This window comes from Colius striatus, chromosome 7 (genome assembly GCF_028858725.1).
Source record: "Colius striatus isolate bColStr4 chromosome 7, bColStr4.1.hap1, whole genome shotgun sequence".
Classification (NCBI taxonomy): domain Eukaryota; kingdom Metazoa; phylum Chordata; class Aves; order Coliiformes; family Coliidae; genus Colius; species Colius striatus.
Genome location: NC_084765.1, coordinates 23,886,680 through 23,906,945, shown reverse-complemented (window position 1 = coordinate 23,906,945; position 20,266 = coordinate 23,886,680).

The following is a 20,266-nucleotide window of genomic DNA, read 5'->3' as shown; positions in this document are numbered from 1 at the left end:
TTCAGCCCTCTGTGGATGCACAGACCAAACATCAGTAACCTGCAAGATTTGTTAAAGGCTTTACTCTTCTAATTCCCACTGGAGTATTTTAATGTTGACAGCTGTTAAAATTCTCAAACTAGAGCTTCACATTTGTATTCTCTTCCTCATAGACACCTGTAATGGGATTGATCTGTTTTCTTTCTTATTCCTTCTGCTCATTTAAATGTTCTGTGCATTTCTCATCACACTGCTGGATTAACTTTTACATAAATTACTAAAATGCACAGATAGGCACACACACACTTCTATGTTTGTCACAGAAGAAGATAGTATGGTATTTTAGTTTTGAATATAAAGCTAGCCAAAAATAAATACAGTACTGTAATCCCCATGCCTTTCTTTAAAAGAAAAGGCATTGTTTACTATATGGCACATAAGGTGTGACCTTTCAAAGCTCCTTCTGAGATTTTCATCTTCCCTATCCCCTCATCGTTGAGTGACGCTCCAGGAGTGGAAGAACTAATTCTATTTATACTTCTGATGTTTTACTAGCAGTCACAAGCTCCCTCCTGCCTCTCCAGTCCATTTCTACTGATTTATATTACCTGGAATCGTGGGTTTGGGGTTTTTTGCCCTGTGAGGGAGGGATTAAGCCAGATATTGAGTGGATATTGTAATGCTTCAGATATTATTAATTTCCAGAGCCTTTGTTCTGCAGATGATATGTTAATGGATATTTTAACCTGCTATCTGTATGAGATTCCTACTGAACTGGGCTTGTTTGCCTCGGTTCATCTACAGTGTAGGCAATTCAAGATGCCGGCCTTGTATTTGCACTTGGGTTAGCTCCCAAAAAAGCTTGGGTACGATGGCTGGTAAAGCTGAGGGCAGGTAGCTGAACAGTCTGAGACGGAGCTGTTAAGCCATACAAAGTTTTCTGTTGCCACAACTTGTTGGTGAGACTCCACAGTACCGTGGCTCCAATAGGGATCCTCACAGAACAGATCTAGCACACCAGTTACAAGAATGAGATTAGCCAAGACGTAGTCATTAAGAATCTAATCTGCAGAAGATACATGCTGCCATGCTGGTAAAATTAAATTCTAGTAGGAAGTCAGGCTTGTGTGTATCTTATTTAATTCCCTTTCTCAGTGAACAGGGAGCAAAAAAATAGTTCAATTTGGATGAGTCAGTATTATCTACCTCTCTGCAAATACTCTTTCCCTACCAACAGTGTTGCCTACTTAGTTGGAAGACAGACATGCTGGCATGATGACACTGGCTATCATATTTGTTTTTACAACCTGGATATGAGGCTGGCTGACTGTTCAGTCATCAGTCATGTGTGGCTTTTGGGAATAAAATGATACCTAAGCATGTAGCTGAAGCTTTAGTCCTTGTAGCTATTGACATGGCTGGGGATTAGACATTGGTAATTTAGTACTTGGTCTAATGGTCTTGTGAGGAAAAATAGTAATGTAAAGAAAGATGTAAAATATTTCACTTGAACAAAATAAGTTCTCATTGCTCTGACTTCTGATTTTAGATACTTTGGGAGCTAGAAACAACATACTCCTATTTTAACAGTGCAACTTTCACTTTTTGACTCCAACCTTTATTGTTCTTTTTCAGTTCTGCTACAGCTGCATACAGAAGCCAAACCCAGATTTATAGTTCTGGCATATATGGCATAAATATGGTACAGGGGTTTTTTTACCTATTTAGCAAAAAATCCTGTAAAAAGTTTGCAGTGGGAAGTTGGAGAAAGGAAGGTTTTGAGTGGATCTGAGTCAGAAATACGGAAAACAAGCAACTTCCTAAAATTATCCCCCAATGAAAATCACATTAAGCAGAGTGTATATAGTACTTGTAGTAGAGCTAGAAACAAAGTATTTCCTTAGTTTTCATTTCAGTATCTTCATTACAAGAGCTCTCCCAAGCAAGTGACGAAGGTGTGGTACTCAAAATACACAGGGAGAAGCATCAGTCAGAGCAGATGATTTATTTTGGAACAGTACAGTACAGATAACTTCAGTGCTAGCAAAAACAAAACAACCCCTGAACCATACTTTGTACAAAGAATGAAGGTAGATTTTATTTTTGACAGCATAAAACTTGCTCATGTTTGCATAATTAAATAGGAAGATTTTGATGTCTCATGTAAAGCCTTTTCTTGTCATATCTTAAAAGCAAAGAAAGTGTGCAGTTTCTAATAATAAATATCTTTGCTTTTTTTAACATAAAATATAGTTATACTATATATAGCATAAATGTTACCTTTGCATCAAGCATAAAGAATAATGTTGTCTTGTTATAATGTGTCAAAGTATTCTTTAATGGGAAAAGCTATATAAAATGTACAAAGCAGGATAAAACAGCTACTAATACCTTCATTACTGTCTGTCAAAAATGACAGTCCTACCAGTAAATGAATGGGCTAGAAGGAATAAACGGACAGCTTATAGAATTGCTTTCACAGTGATCTCTGAACACAGAAGATGCAGTTTTAAGCCTTCACATTTCAATGCAGTCATTTTGGCAGTAGCAACATATGAACGTGTTAGGTGTCAAAAATATTTTACTGTTTATATTCCACAGTTAGGTTTTGGAGTATTGCTGACCTGATCATTGGTTCCAGGGCACGATGCTGGGGCATAATATTTTTGAGGCTCATTCCAATAATAAATTACAGTTTTAACGATGGTTCTGCTAACATATGGCAAAGAGGAAATGCTTTTCATAGATATAAGCAACACAGTTTCCATTAAACTTCTGCAAGGACTAAACAGCAGTAAATTGTTAACCACCTAAGTGTTCATTTATCGTACTTGAATTATTTAACACCTTCCTTCTTCCTGCTTTAAGGTATGCATTAGAAATACTACTACTAATCAGGTTACCAAATCTTAAATCATATCTGCTGCTCCTGCTATTGTAAATCTGTACCTGATGTTTACCTGAGAAGCAGCAAAAGGAGACTATATTAGTCATAAATTAATTGATGAATATTTATATACCAGATGGTTTTTCGAGTGCTAGCCAAAACTGATGGTGTTTAAACCAGCACAATTGACAAAGATTGAAGAAAGAATCTCATGCAAATATCTATGGAGGGTAGTACATTTGTGGCTTCTAACAGCCAAATTATTTATGGGTTTGTAAGTACTGCTTGCCTACTGCTGATATAGTCTTGAGCTTCATATTCCTGATTGTGCATCTAATCCTGTAGTTAGCCTGTGCTTTAGGAGAATAGTTTCTGCTGTACATAGCACAAGATTAGCAAAGGCTGGAAGTATGATGACTCCAGTAACATGACTATCTATCTATGACATCCCTTAGAAGCAAGACTGACTCAGTGTCTCATTTTGCCATGCATATTTTGAAATCTTTGTGTACTGGTTAAGGATTGAAGTCTGAGACCTGGGGAGAAGAGGGAAAGGTGATGGTTTATTTTAAAAGGCACATTCCAGCCTTTGCTTAGTTTATGTCTATTTTATACCGTTTAAATTAGATACATTTCAGTACATGTGTTTTGATGTATTTGTCCAAGCAATGTCAGTTATGGTGTACTGTCTGCTTACAGATTGAATTTTGGTGCCATCCTCTGTTGACAGTGTATAATTGCAAGATGGGCAGATCGGGGTCCTAGAACATCAACACACTTTTTGTGTTGCTTATTTCACGTATAACTTCAATTCTCTTACTCACAGATGCACTTTATATATGCTGTTTCAATGAAAAAACCCACAAAAGTCTATACAGTGGGGCAGCTGTTGTCTGCTGGGTTGGATGTTGTATGTGAATACTTGTGCAGACAAAGCAGAAATTTTACAGGGAAATATACTAGGTCGTGTGAACTTCAGAACAGTATCTATAAAGCCAATTTATATAAAAAACTATAGGTGCTCCTGAGATTTTGTGGCAAGAGTGTGTGTTTTAGTGATTATTCTGTCTGGAAATCTCTGCCCTTTGTTTTGGTAAAGAGTTTGTCTGAACAAAACTGTTTGAAAGTAGTTAACACTGACTTAATTCTGTCACTCTAGAAACTAGAGCTAAAACTTCCATTCAGTTTCCTGGGACAAAAGTGTCCTGACAGTATTCTCTGTTCTCTTGAATACTAGCATCTGCAGAAAGAAGAATGATTGATGTCTTTGCTTTACCAAAATCATGTACTTAAATTCAGCAGATCGTGAAAGATTTGAGTCTCACTTGCGGGTAGTTTAGGCCTTTCTAGCTGTCAGATGTTGTAGTGTCCACCTTGGTAGCTCGTTATCAATGGGTGAAACATTTCTCTCCATTCATAGACTTATGGATGGAGTCTCAGTCTCCATTTATCAATTTCTATCCACATCCAGCAAAGTAAACAGATATGAAGATGTTGGAGGAATGTCTGAAGAAAGAGTCATATTTGTCAGAATGAAGGAGACACCTCAGGGCTACGTGGCTGATGTTTGTGAATGGAAGTCATTGTCCAAAGACATCTGAGTGAAGAGAGATGCTGCTATGACCTCACTCTGAGATAGATGTTTATAACTGGCAGACATACCTGCTTCTATCCATTGGCAGTAACAAGACTTCAGACTCAATTGGGTATGGTACAGCCTGAACTTTGCTGAGGCAGATCCAATACACACTGTCGCCAGATTTCTGTTGCAGAGAAAGAAATTCCACAATGAATATCTACAAAAGTTGCCAGCTGAAAGGGAATTACTTAGAAAATCCCAGAGCCTGGAAACCAAAGTAACATGCTGGAAACTGGCCCAGTTTCCAGCGGGGAGTCAGACCAGACAAATGTCAGAGTCCTGTCCACCTACAGCATGTACTTCTGTGTTTAAAGCAGGTACACTCTCTCAAGGGTGAGAATCAAGGGGAAAGCTTTCTGTTGTAATGTGTGTGAGATTTCTGTGTGTTATAGGTAATCCATAGCAACCAAACAGATATATAACATTTATAACTCAGTGACAGAACTGTGCTGCACAGTAAGATGCGCAGGTGAACTCAAAACTTGTCACTGATTTTTGCACTCTCTTAATCTTCCTGTTTATTCTGTGCTTCATTAAAGTCAATCTCTGCTGGACAGACTGTCATTCAGGCTAGGCCTGTCCTGCTGTATGCACTCTCTGGGGATCACCCTTCATCCTGATAAATGGTCTATTAGGAGAGTACGTGTCAGAGAGAAACACTCCGTGAAGCTAAATAGATTAGAGTCTCTTCCCTCGGAACAGTCTCAGCGGAATGGGGTAGGCGTGATCGTTAAAGCGGATTTAGAATGAGAAGACAGTTTTTCCTCAGGACCAGAAATTGCTCTGAGCTCAGAAAGTTACTAATTAGTTCTAGTAAATGGATATAGGGAAAACTCTCTGCATTAGCACTTGCCACCAAAACAGACTCGGTGTCATTGTCTGGAAGTGACTGAACCTTCTCACAGTGCTGGGTAGATACATTCTTTCTCTGTGGAGGTTTTGTAATACTTTTCTATACCTTTCTATACCTTTGTAATACCTTTCTATAAACAATTGCTAGCATGGAAAAGCGATACAAAAAAGGCATGTTCATGTTCTTGCAATGAAGTTTAGCAGCTGCAGCCATGACAGTGGGACCATCATAATGACCAGGAAGCCTACAGTAAAGAGAGGGAATTTCTTGTTCTTACAGACATTCCATCCCTTAGCTGTGATGTTGTAAGTCATTACTGCACTGTCCTTAACCCTCTAAACACATCATAGTAACAGCAAGGGGAAAAAAATCCCTTACAAATAGAAATCTTGCCCTTGAAACCATCTCTTTGTAAGTGTGACAAGAGTGCCTCTGGTTCATCACCTGGTGCTGCCTTTTCCTTGGTGCAGGTTTCCTCAGGTGTGACATGAGGTGGGTAGAGAGGAGCTCAGGTTACTCCTGTTCATTTCTTCATGGAGTTTAGGAAGTTCTATAGAGAGATAAGGATCAGCTCAACTGTTTCTGAGGTTGATTAACATTTAGCAGAGGCTGGCTCTGTTCTCCTGCAGACCCCCAGAAGCACTGTCAAGCTCCCAAGGCTGCTACTGCCTTTTCACAGAGTCACAGAACCTTAAGGGTTGGAAGGGACCTCAACATTCTTTTAAAAAATAAAAAAATCCTTCGTTGTATTTACATTTTCCCTTTCTCTGCATTACTGAGTGGTGATGAAAAACTAATCCAGAGCTTTTCCTTGCAACTATTTGTGTCTTGAGTAGGCATTTCCATTAGAAGCAAAATTCTCCATTTCTCTAGTCTTGTGCATGTTCGCTTACTCTGCGGATGTCGGAAGTGTGGCAGGAGTGTCTGTGGGAAAGGGAAAGAGCAAGGAGATGAGATCATGGTGCTTCTGTTTTGTTGCTTGCAGGAATTAACATGTAAAAGCTCTGATTTTTCACTCTTGTTGGAGCCAGTCCAACAGAAACATCTCAGTTCTGTTGGCACCAAAGAGGGTGGCAGAGCTCATTGGTGGCATTTGTACCAAAATAGGGAAAGAGAGAATGCTGCCAGAAGACTCTCTGGTGTGAACAGGGGCTACTGCTCCTTGAGAGGACAGAAAAATATTGTACTGAGAGAAGCTAATTTTATATTAATTACAGGAAGAAAAATTCACGTTTTCTGATAGAGTATCTTCCAGGAAAATACATTAAATAACAAAAGAATAATTAACAGCAAAATCAACATTAATTTTAATAAAGAACTAAGCAAGTATTGCAGACTTTTTTATAATAGCAATAAAAAGCTACAAGTATCATGACAATATGTGTGTTGTAACTCATGTAATCAGATGCAGTTATTGTTCCTAAATTGCATCTTGGGTTTTTTTTGCAGCAGTAATATATCCTCTGCCTGCCTGGGAAGATTTGGTAGACAATGACTGCAATGATGGTACAAAAATTGAAAGAGGTAACATGGGGTAAAGGGGGTTCTGGAAGACCCTTTTCAGCTCTTTCTTTTGTTGTTATTTATTTAAATGCAAATCTTTTGGCTCCATTCTGCCCCACCTCCTAAAAAACCCCTCAAAACTCCGATAAATATTCAGTAGTCTTCCTGTATTCGTGAATGTGAGGCTGAAGTTACAAAAATGGCGAGTCATACAGAAACTTGTCCAGGGAAACAAGGCACTCTTTTGAAGTTAAAGGAATAGCAAACTCCGACATTAAGCCAAGGCCTATTTCAGTGCCTTCTAACAGTGTACTTCGGAAGTTACCTTTCAAAAATAAACCATGTAGGAAAATATTTGCTTTGCTCATCTTCAGGCAGACTTAGTGCTGAATTCAGACAGCTATCATCAGCGCAGCCTTCTGCTTTCACATCTGCGAATGGTATGTACCTGTAAAGCCTTCTTGTGGTGATGTTGGAAAAGCAGGTTGTTCTGGAGCCCGTCAGCAGATCGTCATCCACAGCTGCAGTCAAAAGCATCATATCTACAAGCGTCGTTCTGCTGCCAATGCGCTATTTCACATTCTGGTTTCTGTCAGTAGAATTAGCCCCCCTCAGGCTGAGATCCTCTCCCAGTGCTGCACATGGTCTGATGCAAACAGGTGCAAAACCTCGTTTTCTCTTTCTGTCCCCTGGTAAATCAGTGTTTGTACAGTATGGCTTTCACTCCCTGGGCAAAGCACAGCAAAAATGTGGCTGCTCCACATGATTCTGTGAGAATGGTTCTAAACAGTCCTACAGTGCTGGGGGGCCTGGAGATACTTCCCCTTTTCTTTGTCAGTCCTGAAGAGAGTGTGAGAGTCAACTCCTCCACCTGAACAGTTATGGCATGCTATAAATACACTAATTCTTCAGTTTCTTAAGGTTAAAACTTACTTGACCTATTTAAAAAGATGTCACTGTTTCCAGGGTATCAACAATAAAAAGAATACCTTAAAGAGACCTGTGGGAAAGCTTGGGTGCTTGTCATGAATGTCGTGTTATTTCATGGCTTTATGTTTAAGCATCTTAATTACTGCTTCTACTTACACTTAGAAGATTACCTGCTAGAATGGATTCAAAACTTTGTTTAAATGAAATCTACAGAGCCTTAAAAAAACTTACAGTAAACATCTTTGAGAGGTATGTAGACAAAAATGTGTGGTCTGGTGTTTATTATGTATTGGTGGTGGAGGTGTTCTATTTTTTTAATGAGTGAGCTTATGTTTAGCATTACTATTATATTCTTATTATATTATTTGCTTCTAAGTTCTTCTTATTTTGTTGATGAATTATTAATTTTTATAAATATTATTTAGAATATAACTGTCAACAAATAATTAGGATTTTTTTCTGATTTTACTCAGATCAGTTTAATTGAAACTGTTCAAATTTGAGGCAAAATACAGCTTAGTAAAGTTTTAACACCCTAAGAGCCAGTTAGCACTGACTAGGACTGGACAGAAAAATAATATTTAGGGAGGGCTTCATACATTTGGAGCTGAAATACATCTCAAATTTTCACTGCTTCTTGAAGGAAAAGAAGACAAATTTTCTATCAGATGCTTTTGAGAGCATATTAGACATGTAAGACCAGTGGATATCTAGCATTGTATATTATTTAAGATCTGTCTCACTTTATCATATCAACTTGCTTTCAGCTGGGGACAAGCCACACTACAAGAACTCAAGGTGTAGGTGTCCAGAGCAGGACTTGTGCTGGGGGACTGCTTCTGCACTGCAAGTATGGACATCATTCTCATCTGAGGCTGTGTGCAGAATAACAGGGGGGTTTCTATGACTTGCTAATCCAGCCTGGGAGCAAAGCAAGGTGGGTATTTGCTGCCAAGCTGCTTGGAAGGCAAAGAGAATCTGTTTTTCAAATGCTGAAACTCATAAGAAGAAAGGGTTTGCCTCTTCCCCCCCACTCCCAACTAGACATAAAATTAAAATGTATAGTCCTTCAGGAAACTGGCACATCACATAACAAGTAGGTAAGAATTAATTGTTCATTTCAAGTCAGTTTTTAAAAGAGGAAAACATTTAGAAAGTTAATCTTGAGGTCTAGATAACAGTAATTTGGTGTTATGCAGCTGCCAGTGAAAAGTCTGATGTCAAAATGCGGTGATATTTGAAAGCAGTAATCAATAAACATGAATTATTTAGGAGACATAGGGTAAAAAAGAATGACTATTAAAACAGAATCAATCTACTGTATAAGCACTAAGAAATGTGTATGAATTCTTAGCAAACAGATAGTCACATCCATTTGGAATCTCAGTTTTCAGGCATTAAAAAATGTGTAAGTGAATATTTCATTATCTGAATGTAAATAAATTCTATATCAATTTAACTAAATTGTGTGAAGTAACTGTTAAGGATCAAGTATCTTAAGTTAGAATATCTACAGTATATAAAAGCAGACGTGTCTGGCCAGATGGTGTGAGAATAAGGAGTGACTGCACTTCAAATTAACAACAAGCACCTAGAAATCATGTGCAGAAGGATTCATCTGACACCACAATTTAAAACAACCGGGAAGGAAGAGATCAGACAGTTTAGGAGTGACTGCTTTCATTGGAACTGGTAAAGAAAAGGTTTTAACACCATTCTGAGGCAGAAAAAAAACCAATCTATAGTAGTAACCGACAACACACAAGACAAAGGTTGATTCAGGAAATTTATTCTGCTAAATATCTAATGCTTTTTTGAGGCTATAAATGATTATTGAAAATATTATCTCAGATCAAGCACCTATGGCCAAACAAAACCAAGCAGATAGGAGTCTATATGTTTGAGGAGCAATGAGAAAGCCTCATTTAACACAGACACTATGTTATTCCTGTTTTTTACTTATCTTGTATGCAGAAGTGTGGTCCCAACAGAGCTCTTGGATCCTGGAGAAGCCTGATGAGAAATTCTAAACCCACCAACAGAGAAGTCGCCCCAGGGATAGGAAGAGAAGTAGTAGTCCTCACATGTAAATGAAGTGAGACAAGGCCTGAATAATGCTTTATAACAAGAGAAAAACTGAGGCCAGGAACTAGAGTGCCCAAAAAAGTACCTTGGAGAGCAAGTGCCTGTACGATGGTAAGAAAATGCCAAACAAGTAGCTGAGCCAAGAAAGAATATAGAAATAATCCCTATGAAAATAGTAAGATGAGTTTCTTAACTTGCAGCTGTATCTCAGTAGTATGTTTCTGAATAGACATGGGAACGGGAAATGGTAATTTTTAAGATCAAGCAGAAGGTAATATAGGGAAAGAGGTCTCCTATTTTCAAGCAAAAGTTACATGCATAAAACAGGGAGTGAGACCCTGACCCTGTGACTTAAAGTCACAAAGTTTTTTACTCACAGTTCCTGTTCACTCCTCACCACATCACATTAGCACTACCCCCCTGTTAGAAGTCAGTACTAGGCCTTCGGTTGTGTGCAGTGATAAACGCACATGTGCAAGTGCTGTGTGTTTTGTACACTAAAGGGTACATGGCTGACTCACATCTTGTTGTTAGAAAAACTGAGGCATAGAGAACACAGAAGGGGCTAAGGCTTCTGACTTGCAGCACAGCACTTTGTGACTGGGGTTATGGTGCTTTCCTCTGTTCTAGGTGTCCCTGAGAGCCCAAACTGCCTCAGAGACCACCTGGGAAACTGGACTCCTACCTGTTTTCTAGACAGGTTGTATCAATCAGAGCATGAAACCAGTGCTGCTTTATGATTTTCAGCAAGCATAGTGGCTGATAAGACTGGCAATCATGCATCTGGGGAAGCATGAGTCCTGATAGCACAGGGACAGCCTTTAATAGGTAGTGATGTCTGCATTCAGGGGCATTACAGGTGTAAACGTACTAATCCATATGATGGTCCCCCTGTACATGTGACAGGCATTGTTGCAGGCATGCAAAAAGGCAGTAAGATAAAATAGTTTTCTGAATACTATGCAGAAACTTACAGATAAAGTTAGAATTCAGCCAGACCTAATCCTCAGCTTGTCCAATCCTACTAATTGCTCAGAGTCTCTTTGTGGTTATCACACACAAAAGGTATTTGAAAACATTTCCCCATGAGTTGCTTAGAGAGCTGTTAAAGAACCCACATGTAAAGGATGATCAGACTAAAAGTTTCTCGTTGTTTAATAGAAACGCAGGACTGGCAAACTCCTTCATCATGTGTAGGACTGGTCTTCTGAATTGCAGAAGAAAGACTTTCATAGCTCTGTTTAAAGTGGAATTGACTAACCTGAGGATTATCAGTCCACAAACTGTAAGAAAATTGACCTGAATATTGCAGCCCTTCAGTGTCTGGAACTTCCATTGCTTTCAGGGTCTGCAAGATTAGCTCCCAGTTTCCAAAGGAAAAGCCTTACCTGACAGGCTTGTGAGGAATGTTCCTCTTTGAAGAAATAATTCAAACCACCAGTTCATTCTAGAGTGTTATTAGAGACCTTCATCCCTGTGCTGCAGTTATTAGTTTCCTTTTGCATGGACTGAATTAGTGCCATGTTTCAGCTGGATTTCATGATTGTGTTATTCAGGTGGTAGTAAAATTCATTCATGCCAACTCTTTGAAATATCAATCTGTTGTGGATGCAATGTCATGTTTTATGAGAGCTGGTTACATTAGGAGAGAAAGAAAGTGTTTGCATAGTAGGCTATTGAGCTCTTCTTTGAAACTGACCTTTTGGATAAAGAGGAGGTAAAAAGAAGAAAACAGTCCTGAAAAATCTCTGAATGGGTGGAAGTTTCAGTAAATTGAGGATTACCTGGCTGTATTATTTGCCTCAAAGGCAAAAACATCACGTGCCTTCTTTCTGCCATTTTCTTGCTGGAATCAACTGATTTAAAATATTGTTCAAGCAAAGAATGCAGCCTACTTGTACAGCTCTCACTACTGGTCACCGACTATTGCAGAGGCAGAGAAAACACACTATGTTGCCAGCTTCGGGGGATGTGCCCTTATTAAAGCTCCAAAAATGTTTCTAAACTCATTGTAGCAAAAGCAAAGTTGTTCAACAGCAGTGTTCATCTACTAGGAGAGCAACACGATCACTCGTTCTTACATGACTAACAGAAAGGTTATGTTAAAGATCTTCAAAGGAAGGACATTTTTAGTCACAAGGGACAAGAGGAGGGAGGAAAAAAAGGACTGAAGTTGTATACAAAGAATATTTTTAATGCAGATTTGCCATAAGGCAAGATAATAATGCCTGAATGTTATGAACTGCAGAAACGCCACAAATACATTATATTTTAAACACTTAATGTGTTCTACAAACTATGTACATTCTTTTGCTAAATAAGATGAATTGGGATTCAAGAAGCAGCACATCCTGACAAATCTCCTCCTAAAGGCATCCATTAATATAAATCAACAGTAGCAATTTTGTTTGATCATTTATTTGCAAGAATCATTAAGGTTTATTAGCATAATTATTCCCTGTGGGACTTCATGTCACATAAATGAAAAATGGCATTATCAATATTTAAAAGATAAGTGTGTAATGTTCAGAGTACTTAAACAGTACTCTGCAGGTGGTGTCCAGCTGCAGCCAATTAGATTAGGTTTGATTTCTAAATTGTAGAAATATCATTTCAGTGAAACTGTTTCTTTCAAAACTACATTTGGTTATTGTGCAAGGCATAGACACACAGCCAAGCTCTATAGTTATTTGTTACAGTATACGTGTGTGCATTGTTTTCTGATTTCAAGTAAAAAAACTTGTCTTAAGATATCAAATGGGAAGTGAATGCTGCTCACAGGTGGGATTCCTTTCACAATCTTCGTCTTTTTTACTTTTTATAGTTCTGTTTCATGACCTGAAATTTTCTCAGTGAAATGAGTGGACTTTCTCCCTCATTCTCCCACCTCCTTCCAAGCAAAATGGTAGTTACAGTGCCATTAGAGCTTCTCCTCTATGGAGATACACAGAAGGATCTTAGTTTCTGGCAGTAGCTCTGAGACCAAAATCAGCCCGTGCCCGTGGACCGGCTCTGTGATCACCTCAGCAGTGAGAATGAGCTGGGTATGCTCGAGCACTCGTTGGAGCAGAGGCAGAGGCTGCTGCACAGAGAAGCTGGGGTCAGACGGCCCCCGCGCTGCCCCGGAGCAGGGCCGAGGCTTGGGCCACGCTCACTGCTGGGCCAGCGCTCCCAGGGCCTGAGGGATGCCGGGGAGGAAGGTCAGCAGTGGGGACAGAGTATATGGCAGTATAATGATGACAGTTTGAGGGAGATCAGGTGAGTGTTTGCTACGGTGAAACACTGTGCACCTTTGGTTTCCCTTGCTGCTGCTGAGTGGCAGGTGTGAGCAACAGCACTCGCTGCTTTGGGCAGAAGTTGCCAAAGCTTCCCATACAGATGCATTACCCTCCGGGTGTGCTCAGGGTGAAAGCCTTTGATTAAGGGAAGAACTAGTGAGTGTCCAGACATGGGGTGGCCCAGCGAGAGTAGCTTTGGGACTGGGTGAGCCTCGCTTTTGGGCAGCAGATCCATGGTATGCACACCAGGGAGCATGGCATTGAGCTGCAGCCAGCGAAGAGCTCTCGAGCCCTCTCTACAGGTGCTGGCAGTGCTGTGACCCCCTCTGCTACACAGTGCTCCACACCAGTGTGTCCATTCCGCAGCCTGGCATGCAGGGTCTCAGCAGACAAATCACACTCACAGATAGAAATCTGTGGGCTCTCTCTGGTTTATAGCAGTACAGATGCAATTGCCACTTCACTAGTGAATTATTTTTGGAGCAAAAAAATGCTGTTTGACCCATGGTGAAATATATCATTAACCATTGTGTTCTCTCCTCTCTAAAGGCTCTTGAATAAAACATCAGGGATTTTACTAAACATGCCCCAGGACTCCTCCATACACATTCCCACTTGGGGCAGGGAAAGCAGAGCCTTCACCAGCCTGGGGCCCATTACAGCGCTCTGCCAAGGCTGATGGGCAGGATGAAGTGCCAGTTCAAGAGATGGACGCAGGCAGCAGAATTATTTTCATATTGCTCTCAGCCCTCTCTGGGACTGATGTTTGTTTTCTTTTATTGCCCTTCTGTTGCCCTTTCTGTTGGTTGGCTTACGGTAATGGTTCCAGATTAGTTAAATACTTTATTGTTTGCAAATAGCATCTTTCTTCTTAGTTTTCTGCTCATTGCTAAGCTCCCCTTTGGAGCTCCTCGGCTTTTTAATTATTCACAAATGTTAAACTGAACTCTTTGGAATTAATTGTGTTTGGTGGTATCTTGCAGGAATGAAAGCAGTTCTTCTAAACACATTTCTTGGCTCTCTTTTGCACTCAAGTTGGAATATATACCAACACCTGGACTTGGTTCATCCAAAGGAGTCCAGGAAGGCAGTCTAGGAGGCAGTCCAGGAGCATATGCCAACTCACCCTTTTACTTATTGTGTTTTTTTCTATGGATGCTGCTGTAGAGAGAAGAGTAAAGCTTAGTACTTGACAGTTTTTCCTCAATATCCCATTCAGCCTTGGAAATCAGGACTCTTCCTTCCAGAGGTGCACATTCTGATGGCACTGCATACAAAATACTGGAAAGGAAACCGTGTTCTGGTCAAGTGCTGAAATAACAGCTAGAATCAGCTGAGGTGATGATGATAGCTGGATTGGAGGATACTAACTGGTTTCTCTCCAGAACGCTCCTTTTGCCCCACTCAGTTGAGTGCTTTGGTAGATAAACTTGTTGCAGGCTTAGGTGACTCGATTACCTCCTCTAAAGCCTGCACAGGAAAGACAAACATAGCACAGAGTAAGGAAAAAAAGAGTAGGTCTGAGGTTTAATCTTTCTGCTTCTAAATTAAAAGCTACAGATGGATCTTGTTTCCTTGAGGGGCACTTTTTGACAAATAATTAAATCAGAGCCTACATGTAAAAATCTGATTAAATGGATACAATTTTTTGAACAGCTTTTACAAACAGAACTTTTATAATCATAAATGTTTCAATTCTCAATTAAAAACCCATACTGCTCATTTTCTTAAGAAATAACTCAGTCATTTTGCCTGAGCTTACAACCTCTATTTTTTTTCACAGGAGGCAGGATTTTGGTTATGACATACATAAATAAATTTTTACATAGAAGAACTATATTTGCTTTGCCTAGAACAGTTGCTTAAATAAATATTAAAAGTGAAGCAGAAACCCTGATAACTGCAGCTTGTATTCTCCCCTGGATTTGCTAGTTGAACTAAAAAGAGCATGGTGGACAGGGCTCTCTAATTGTTTTTGAATCACTGAATGCTTGCTAAGTTGTGCCAAATACTCTGCTCTATAACCCAAACAGATCTACTAGCCAGGCAGCCAGTTGGCAAGAAAGTTCAGACTTTGTCTGCTATAAAATCTCATTTCCCAGCTCACTGAATGGACATTGGCTGTTGTACAAAACCTGGCTGATGTCAATGGTGTCATTGCTGCCTTTTTTCAGGTTGCATATAAGAAGCAATTTTACTGCAACATAGATTTAAGTAGGGAAATAAGAAGACACTATAGAATATATAGGACACTTAAAAACTACCAAACAATGTAAATTATGCTGACTGAAGGGAGGGATGCAGAAAACCACACACTTGATATTGATTGAAGTGACAGGAATGGGACAGAAACTGCAGAGAAGCAGAAGCACCCGAAGAAAATACGAAAGAAACACAGAGCCTAAGGCAGTCTCTCATCTAGAGCCCGAACAAACCCTGAAAGGCTGAATGCTGACTGGAGAGACACTTGAAATGGTGAAATAGTGTCCCAATTCCCTACTTTTCTTTTACGGCACCAAATGCATCAGAGCTGCACGTTCTGAGATGCATTCACGTTTTCTGGCATCGCTAATGTGGAAACAAAGAAATGACAACACTTGTGCAGAGGTAAGGGGTTGTGGGATGAGAAATAGTTTTGTCAGTACGTAAGCCTGGAAGGGACTGTAATCCTTCTGCCTGCATGGGAGCAGAATCCAGTGCAGCTGCACTACACTACAGTTTTTATTTGTAAAGACCACCTCTACTAACTACCAAAGCAAAGCGGTGTGTTTTGGTGGTACCCAGTCCTTCTAATTAAAATAACAATACTGGCTGTAAGAAACATTGGGGTGTAATATCACTGTGGAGTAAAATACCTGGAGGCTTTGGAATTTCTGTATTAAGTTGTTAAATATAGTGTGTCTCCTCAGAAGAGTAGGTGTTTCATAAACTTGAATAAATCAGTAATACATATTAACAAGAAATGTAAAGAACTCTGAGTTTACCCAGAAATACATGCTGTGTGGTGCTGTGGATAGGAATACATTCTAATAATTTGTCCTTCAGCCTTTAGAGGTGCACAGCTCACAGCTTTTACACTTGACCAGTAGGACTGAGCAGAGATGAAAGCAAACAACATGATGCCCCTAAAAGACTAATTTCTGCTCGTGTCTTTTGCCCAACCACCCTTTCTGGCATGAGACACTCCATTTATTCTCTTTATTCTTTGAAAACTCCATACTACAGCAAAATATTTATTAAACACACATTTTTGTCCCATCAGGAACAGCTGCATTTTTTGTTGAACACATTTGAAGCACTGAGTATTTTTGTTCCTGGTGATATTTTTGTTTACAGTCCATAACGACATCAGCAAAAGATCATTCCTGCCTACTGCTGCTATGGGACATATTTTCCCTACTACTGCAGGATAATCAAAAAAAAGAAGTGCTAAGATTTTTTTTGACAGTGATAGCCCCTTAGCTGCTAAATCTGCTATTCCATCCATCACTAATCTCAAGGATAGCAAGCACTAGTTTCTCTGTGACTTATCTAGGTCTTTAGTAGATCAATAGCACAGCTTAGATGTTTTAGACTCTTCCCTGTTAATTCACATTTATCTTTTCATCCAAAGAAGGTAAATTACCTCACAGAGAAGCTGTGTTATCTGCAAGAGTGGACTATAATGTTGCAAAGTCAGCATGACCCACATATCTTATCTCAGCTGGAATGCATTTGTCACTGTCTCATGTTATGATCACCTGGTAAAATGCCTAGAAAAGGGGTAAAACCAGCAAAATGGCTTCAACATTTTCATTTAATGACCCTTTCTGCCACGTGGTCCTGCACCACCTTCAATTTAGACTACTAAAATAAAGAGAACTTTCTTTTTTCCCTTAATGCTCCATTTCATCATTTTTATCATTAGCAACATTTTCATTCCTCAGCAGTCTTCATTTCTGCTGTCATGAGTTGATCAGCAGGTGGGCATACTGAGACTGAGAACTGAATCATTTCCTGATATGCTGTGTTAATCCTGAGAAAGGACTGCTGAGTTTACCTCTGCATTTGTACAGTTGGCTGATGGTTACCTGCAGATTTTCAGGCTCTGGGAGTTTTTAACGGCGTTAAGAAGGAGTGAGAAGCAGGTCACTAACCAGTGAGCTGTGAACAGGCTTCTGCAAGAAGATATGCTGTATGAAACAAGAGGCTGATAGCAGTTATGCAGCTGAGACTCCTTCCTTCCTACACTATAGTAAAGTAGATATTGCTTTGTCTGTTATTAAAAAAAATTCATAACTATTATTATGGAAAGAAAATTTACATGTAAACACACTTGACTTTTAAGGCATCTGACCCAGCTGGTTGCTGGGTGAGTGTTTTTACTCTGTTCCTTCAGATGAGCTGAGCAACTCTGCCTGGACTGAACTCTGTTCTGCAAGCATTAAATTCTTAGGCCTTTAACTGAGAAACAAGTTGATGCTATCAAGGTCTGCTTTTTGACATGAAGGAAAGGTAGATCTGTTTTCAACACAGTCCTTAATTTCTTCCCAAAGAACATGCAAGGGTGGCTTCCCTGCAGAGCACAGCAGGGAGGTCAGCTGCAGCAGATGCTGCCCCTCAGGTGGAGGTGGATCACCCAACTGAGATGACCTTGGTGAGAAGGGGATGTGCTAGGAGGGCACAGGACAGAAGTGCTTGCCCAGGTGCAGGTGTGCTACCTACGTGTCTGCACCCCCAGAAAGCCTGCAGATAACCCAGATCGGGAGGTGCAGCCAGTGCAAGAAACAGAGTGGGAGTCTGAGGATCCAGTGGTTATAGACTGAAAAAGCAGGAGCACTGGCTGGATATACGGGAGGGAAAAATATTAAGGCAACCAAGCTTTAGGACAGGAGCCTGCAGTTCTTGGGGGAGCGCTCAAGAAGAGATGAGAGCAGCAGTTGTATTTGAATGGGGGAAATGAGTGTTTTCCATCTCTAAGTATTCCATCTTGGAGCAGGGCAAGAGTATAATTGGGTGTTTCTGTGGAGCTTCTGGACTTAATTTCCCCTCCCTGTTCCCTGCATGAGGTGACAGTACGTGCTGAAAGGTTACTTACTTTTCCTTGGAAATCTGTACACGCAGTATGTTTACTGAACTGTCCCTGGGGCTTAATTTATGTTGGAGAAAACAATCAGGGCATTAAGAGCTTCTGAGCAAAATCTGCCATGAGGTATGGAGGATAAAAGCATTCTCTGGTTGCTTTTTTTTTCTTCTTTGCATTTCAGACACACTGAAGCAAATCTGAAATGTATGGGAAACAAAAGAACAATGGGCCATCAGGGACTGCAAATCTCAAAATATTTTCCCTTTGGGATCTTACTGCATATTAGTGCTGTACTTACTCTGTCCTTTCTGTGAAAGACTCGCTGCTCACAAATACCGTTTACAGGCAAACAGAGAACATATTTTAATTTTAGAGAGAACTTTGTGAACTGACTTGTTGATCTCTGATACATGTGGAGTTTTTCAAGCATCTTTACTGCCACTCCTCTGTCTGAATGCCTTGCTGTCCTGCAGACTGAATCAAGGTAAACTTTCATTCTCATTTTAGAGACTTGCTGTTGCAAATTGAGGACATCACATGAGCAAAGGTAACATTATACATCTGGAAGTTATTTGCTGTTATTTCCAGTAGGGAGGTGAGGGGACTTCATTTTGTTGTTTGTTTGGTAAGAAAGAAAATTCTATGTATTTCCAAGGAGGTGTACAGCTGTTTACCGAGCAGGGACAGCAACTTTCTACCCCCTCCCACCTCCAAATCTTGAGCACTGAAAGCCAGTGCTTTGCCAGTGTAATTAAAAAACTCTAAGTCAACACCCTGGAGTCATTGGAGAATGTGGGTTTTTTGACATTTACTTGTTTCCTTGGCTACTGTGGAAGAAACTGTTTGGCAGATGGGGGTTTTTTTTGAGTGCTGTGGTGGTAACACCACTTGGAGAGAAAAAGTAGGGAAAGTTCATGATCATCTTCTGTTTCATATCCCTTCAGTTAAAGGCATCATCTCCTACAGTTTATTATTTCTTCCCCCTCCCAGAAATGTGGGAAAACATTTTCCTCATGAAAGGGCAAAGAATAACCAAAGCTTCAGAAAGAAATCCATCAATTTGAGACATTTAGTAAACATAGCAAACTGATTTTTAAGTGTTCTCATCCCATTAATATATAAATATAGGCACATCCAGCCCAGAATCAACAGAAACATGCAGACTTCTTTTTATCTGAGAGGTGTTTTGGTTTTTAGTTCAGCTTTATTAATTTTCATTCATTCTATAAAGTAAATGAAAGTAAGTAATTTAAAATACTGCTTTAAATAAGCTTACATGTCTTCAGTTTCATGTAACTATGTAGAAAGGAAAAGGTGAGAAAATTGGTAAAAGTGGGTGGCAGAGTTTGGGGAGTGACATGCCACCATGTTCATTTCTTCCCTGGAGCAAAGCCAATCCAGAGAAAATCTCTGGAGTGAACAGTTGTGCCTCATTTAAGGTCTGTCCCTTTGGAAAAATGAAGGGCTGGGCATCAAGGGCTTTTGCCCATCAGATTTAAATGAGGCATACTCTAAAGCAAGCAACCTTACCAGAATCATATACAGTGAGGTATGTTGTTGATGTTCCAGCTGTTGACTTCTCTCCCATACTTGTTTGGGATCCATCGTGATAATTACAAAGGAGAGAAATTCTTAATTAAATGCTGCCATCTAGGTTTGTCAGCCAGAGGTGAGTCGAGTGCGTTAAAGTAATAAATCAATATATTAGATATTTCGGTAATCATTTATTTCCAACTACCTATGCTCGAGTTTTATTGATTTCTGCGTCTCCAGGGCGAGTGAGGATGAGTGTACGTGCCGGTGACCTGCCACGGGCTGCTCCTCGGGCTGTTCTCTGCTGGAAAAATGCTGTTTGCCTACTTCTGTACCTATGTGAACACGTGACAAAGCGCAGCATCTGCTGCTCGTTTCTACTGCAGTTCAAAAGAGACAATTCCGTTCTCGCTATAGCTCCTAGTGATGTAGGAGGAGGTCTAAGGAGCCGCGCTCTTCCGCGCTCTTCTCTCTCAGCCGGCCCTGCGGTTGGCCGCCACGCGTCCTTCAGGGG